We start from the raw sequence: 6,528 nt of genomic DNA on the forward strand, positions 1-6,528 counted from the left end.
GGTCTCCACTCCTCTGCCTGGTTGTGAATAGCTCTTTTCTTCCTCTCTCCTCCCTCTCTCTGTGGTAGTATACAGGCTGGAATGAACTTTTCAGCCCATCGAACCCCTCTACCTGCCTTCCTGCTGTGTGTGTGTGTTTGTTTGTGTGTGTGTTTCAGGGGCAGTGTGTGTGCTGGGTGTCTGATTACCTATGCAGATACTCCCCCGTCCGCCAGTCAATTGGTGGAATGCTGGGTCTGGGCCAAGCTGTTCAGTTGCTGCTGGCCTCTGGTTACCCACTGATTCAGAGTCAGCTACTTTTAAACCTTATTTCAATCTTCACAACTCTTTGCTAATGAACACATTGGAACCTAGAACAGGGGTTAGCGTATACAGGGTAAATTGTGTGTTATGGTTGGGTGGGTATCAAGGTCCATGACAGCTCAGGTAAGACCTCCAGTAAAAGAGAGCATTGATGGAAAAAGTACCCAATTTTCATACTTGAGTAAAAGCAAAGATACAGTACATTAATAGAGAATGACTCAAGTAAAAGTGAAAGTCACCCAGTAAAATACTACTTGATTAAAAGTCTAAATGTATTTGGTTTTAAATATAAGTGTAACGGCCGTCATTAGAGAAAGACCAAGGTGCAGCGGAGGATGTGTTCATTTTGAATGAATTTTAATACAAAAGAGAACACTACAAAAATGAACAAAAGACGACAGCAAAACAGTCCTGTTAGGAAATACTCTAAACAGAAACAATCACCCACAAAACCCCAAAGGAAAACCAGGCTACTTATGTGTGACTCCCAATCAGCAACAACGAACTACAGCTGTGCCTGATTGGGAGCCACACACGGCCCAAAACAAAGAAATACAAAAACATAGAAAAATGAACATAGAACGCCCACCCAATGTAACACCCTGGCCTAACCAAAATAAAGAACAAAAACCCCTCTCTATGGCCAGGGCGTTACAATAAGTTTTAAAAGTAAATGTTATTGCTAAAATATACTGACTATACCAAACATTAGGAACACCTTCCTAATATTAAGTTTCACCCCCTTTTGCCCTAAGAACAGTCTTAATTTGTCAGGGCATGGATTCTACAAGGTGTCGAAAGCGTTCCACAGGGATGCTGGCCCATGTTGACTCCAATGCTTCCCACAGTTGTGTCAAGTTGGTTGGATGTCCTTTGGGTGGTGGACCATTCTTGATGCACACAGGAAACTGTTAAGGGTGAAACACCCAAAAGCGTTGCAGTTCTTGACACAAACTGGTGTGCCTGGCACCTACTACCATACCCCGTTTAAAGGCACTTACATACCCTCTTTATGGCATACATACACAATCCATGTTTCAATTGTCTCAAGGCTTAACAATCCTTCTTTAAACTGTCTCTTCCCATTCATCTAAACTGAATGAAGTGGATTGAGCAAGTGACATCAATAAGGGATCATAGCTTTCACCTGGATTCACCTGGTCAGTCTATGTCATGGAAAAAGCAGGTGTTCTTAATGTTTTGTATACTCAGTGTAAAAGTGAAAGTATAAATAATAAAAAATTAGACATCATTTACAAATGAATTTACAAACAAATGTCACGACTTCCACCGAATTCGGCTCCTCTCCTTGTTCTGGCGGTGTTCGGCGATCGATGTCACCGGCTTTCTAGCCATCGCCGCTCCATTTCTCATATTCCATTGGTTTTGTCTTGTTCCATTACACACCTGGTTTTCATTCCATAGTTACTGCATGTATTTAGTCCTCTGTTCCCCTCCATGTCTTTGTGTGTAATTGTTTGTTTTGTTATGTGGATATTGTCAGGCGCTTTACTTTTGCTATGTTCCGTGTTTTTGTCACGTTATTGTTTTTATGTGCTGTCATTATTGGAACGGAATTAAAGTGCGCCTGTTCACTACACTCTGCTCTCCTGCACCTGACTTCGCCTCCCGTACACACCCTTGACAACAAAGCGTTTGTGTTTAGTGAGTCCGCCAGATCAGAGGCAGTAAGGATGACCAAGGATGCGCTCTTTATGAGTGTGTGAATTGGGCCATTTTTCTGTCCTGCTAAGCAAGTACTTTTAGGTGTCAGGGAAAATATATGGAGTAAAAAGTACATTAAAAGTAAAAAAAATAGAAATAGTAAAGTGAAGTACAGATTTAAGTAGTACTTTTAATTATTTTCACTTAAGGACTTTATCTCTCTCTCTCTCAGTGGTGCAGAGAGAGAGCTTGGCATATCTCCCCACAGAACAAGAGAAAGGACAATAGAGGGTCAACTGCTCGGGGTGATTGACTGATACTTAAATATTCATACAGGTGAAAGTGTCCGTTTATCAGTCACTCATCCAGCCCACTCTATCATCACACATGCATATTTTATAACACTTTATAATGCTTTGTAATGATGAGTGGTGAGGCAGCAGCTTCCCATTCAATTTCAAATTGCAAAAACTTTTCCTATCTAGAACTTCTAATTGAGCAAGACAGGATGCACAGAGAGTTTACAGAGGAGTCAATAGTCAACACAGATTAGACAGGAAATAGTAGCAAATAAAGTTATCAAATCAAACTTTATTTGTTAAATGCGCCGAATACAACAAGTGTAGACCTTACCGTGAAATGTTTACTTACAAACCCTTAACCAACAGTGCAGTTCAAGAAGAGTTTTATTTACCAAATAAAAGAAAGTAAAAAATAAACAGTAACACAATAACGAGGCTATATACAGGGAGTACTGGTACTGAATCAGTGTGCGGGGGTACAGGTTAGTTGAGGTAATTAGTACATGTAGGTGGGGGTGAAGTGACAATGCATAGATAATAAACAGCGAGTAGCAGCAGTGTACAAAACAAATGGAGGGGAGGGGTGGTGTCAATGTAAATAGTCCGGTGGCCATTTGATTATTTGTTCAGCAGTCTTATGGCTTGGGGGTGGAAGCTGTTAAGTAACCTTTTGATCCTAGACTTGGCGCTCCGGTACCGCTTTCCGTGCGGTAGCAGAGAAAACAGTCTATGATATGGGTGACTGGAGTCTCTGACAATTTTATTGGCTTTCCTATGACACCGGCTATTATATAGGTCCTGGATGGCAGGATGCTTGGCCCTAGTGATGTACTGGGCCGTACGCACTACCCTCTAGCGCCTTACGGTCAGATGCCAAGCAGTTGCCATACCAGGCAGTGATGCAACCGGTCAGGATGCTCTCGATGGTGCAGCTGTAGAACTTTTTGAGGATCTGGGGACCCATGCCAAATCTTTTCAGTCTCCTTAGGGGGAAAAGGGTTTGTCGTGCCCTCTTCCTGACTGTCTTGGTGTGATTGGACCATGATAGTTAGTTGGTGATGTGGACACCAAGGAACATGAAACTCTCAACCCACTCCACTACAGCCCTGTCGATGATAATGGGGGCCTGTTAGTAATTAGGTTAAAGGTTTTGTCTTTAATAGATAATAATAATTGTATACAGTAGGCCATGACTCATTGACAGACCAAGTCTGTACAAACCATGGAGTAAGCAATAAACTATTTGCCTTTCTGAAATATGATTCACTCTGCAAAGAAACTGTACTTTGAGTAAACTTGGCTGATCCATAAACATGCCTTTGCACTTTCTCTCTCACATTCTCTCTCTGTATCCCTCTCCCCTCCCTTCCTGCCTGGGTTAAGCAGCTTCGTGGCAGGGGAGTGTTACACATGGACAAATTGAACAATGCGCTGGTGATGAAACATGCATGAGCTCCTTTGTCTGAGGATGTAAACAGAGCTTTAGTTTACTCTCACTAACCCGGGTAGTCTATGCATCAGAATACTGCGTTAGCCTGCTGAGCAGAAGCCTAGGCATTACTTTGTGGTCCTGTATGGCCCAGCTATTTTCACAAGTATGTGGTACATTTTCACAACTCTTAATACAAAATGCCAAACTGGTCACACTTGTAACGCAGCCAATCTTTCATTAAAAACCTGTCATTGTGCATTCATTTTGTTCGTATACGTGTATACGTGTATTGTAAAATGTAATGAGAACAACGGTTTAATCACCAACACTGTCACGTCTACTCCCGCTCCCCCGCTCCGCTACTCTCCACCGGTCCTGGCAACCCACCATGAGGCACACCTGGACTTCATCACTACCCTGATTACTTCCCCTTTATCCAGCACTCCGTTGTATCACCCATTAGGTAGTATTGCTTCCTGTTTAGACTCTACTCTTGTTTTTGTATTAACTCCATGTTCGTTCCTATTAAACTCACCGACTGCACCTGCTTCCTGACTCTCTGCGTCTCCGTTACAAACACAACATAATGATGTATTTTTAATGTAGTTGTTTTAACTACCAGTTTATACAATAGCAAACAATGCAAGATACAGTACGTGTTTCAAATCGCTCTTAGAATGCGGAAAGTAATATGCGACAGCACTGTAAATTACAGCAGATTACACAGTTTTCACATTAGGCAATACACTTGACATTGGTCTGCGTTGATGTTGTTGCATGCCTCATCCATGACCAGAAGGAGGGTGGCACGTTCATGGGGATGGCGATTGTACACCTTCCATCTTTATGCTGCAAAATAAATCCTCAATACGGTTGAGGAAAGGAGGGTATGGGGGCAGGTTTTGGGTCATGAATCGGGGATGGGCCCGAAACTATGCCTGTGTAACAGTTGTTAAAGTACTTTGTGAATTTCACCAGGTTCATATATTAATATGGCATGTTGATTTGTTATTATGCACGCCTGCATCCTGGGAGTAGGGGAGTGTTTCCTTACGTTTTGCCCTGCGTGCTCGTGCTCAAATCATTTTGATACACTATGAGAGGTAGGCACGCTTTTTCTGTCGTCTTCAGAAAAGTTTGATTCCTTTAAGTACAAAGTCATACACACAGTGTTTTGTTCATGAATAATGTTGTATATTTAGAGGTTACTCATAAGTGGATGGTATTGGTAAGATGCACTTGTAACTGTACTTTTTAGGATGATATTAACATTCTGAATTCAACATGTGGTTAATAGCTAGCTAAGGTATTAGCAGGCTATTGTATGTGTGAACGCTGGCTAGCTCCTCGAATGATCCCAGGCCCTTGTATTGTGCATCTGTTGTAAAAAGAGGAGATGATTTGCAGAACATATGTGCTCTACAAATGTTTTATTTTCTTTTGGATGCAGGTATGTGGTTTTATCTATGTAAAATATATGTTATGTGTTGATGCATAATAAGGAGAGGCTGTACTAATTTTTGTATTCTAAAATTATTTTGATGCGCTATGAGAGAAAGAGGCGATGATTCGCAGAACATATGTGCTCCACAAATGTTTTATTTTCTTTTGGATGCAGATGCAGGATGCAGAGAGTGAATTCTGCTCAATTAAAACAACCTGATCTCCAAAGTCGACGTCTATAGTCTCAATCAACCACACACAATGCAGAGTAACAGCGGTGCAGTACAGCACCGGTTACACCTGAAACACCTCTGCATAGTGGAACTTGACATTGTCCCACACAATGACATAGGTAACCCCTTCACCTTGACAGGCCTGCTCAATTTCATTGAGAAACACCATGAGGTGTGCAGCGTCGTAGGATCCAAGTAACGGCCTACATCCTACCACACCAACTTCAGAGATAGCTGTGCACATGGAGATGTTTCCCCCACATTGTCCAGGCACTTGGACGGTCGCCCGTTGGCCAATGCGGTTCCACCCACGTTACCGACCTTTGGCCAGGTTGAAGCCCGGTTCATCAACAGAAATATTATTTTGATTGTTCACAGCAGCATCAAGCACCATCACCCTCTAAAAATATATTTTGGTTAGTTATTTTTGACCGTATAGTTACAATATGATATTTTGAAGTAGCATGTGCATCAACTAGTAACAGTAATACAGTATATAGTGCTATACCTGAACATACTCTGCCCGGAGTTGTTTCACCCGGTTGGTGTTTCTCTCAAAATACACCAAGTAAATCTGTTTCATAGATACCTGGTGCCTCTTCAACAGGTGGGCGATTGGTGGTAGGCTGATGGATGCAATATTGGCAAAGGTGTCATCATTTCCTCAATGGCCAGCTTTTTTTCAGACAGTTGTATGTCATTCCTGGTGTAACAGTGTAGGTTCCGTCCCTCTCTTCGCCCCAACCTGGGCTCGAACCAGGGACCCTTGCACACATCAACAACTGACACCCACGAAGCATCGTTACCCATCGCGCCACAAAAGCCGAGGCCCTTGCAACGCAAGGGGAACAACCACTTCAGGTCTCAGAGCGAGTGACGTCACTGATTGAAATGCTATTAGCGCGCACCACCGCTAACTAACTAGTCATTTCACATCGGTTACACTCACCCCCCTTTTGACCTCCTCCTTTTCTGCAGCAACCAATGATCCGGGTCAACAGCATCAATGTAACAGTGTAGGTTCCGTCCCTCTCTTCGCCCCAACCTGGGCTCGAACCAGGGACCCTTGCACACATCAACAACTGACACCCGCGAAGCATCGTTACCCATCGCGCCACAAAAGCCACAGCCCTTGCAACGCAAGGGGAGC

Source organism: Salmo salar, chromosome ssa10 (genome assembly GCF_905237065.1).
Source record: "Salmo salar chromosome ssa10, Ssal_v3.1, whole genome shotgun sequence".
Classification (NCBI taxonomy): Eukaryota; Metazoa; Chordata; class Actinopteri; order Salmoniformes; family Salmonidae; genus Salmo; species Salmo salar.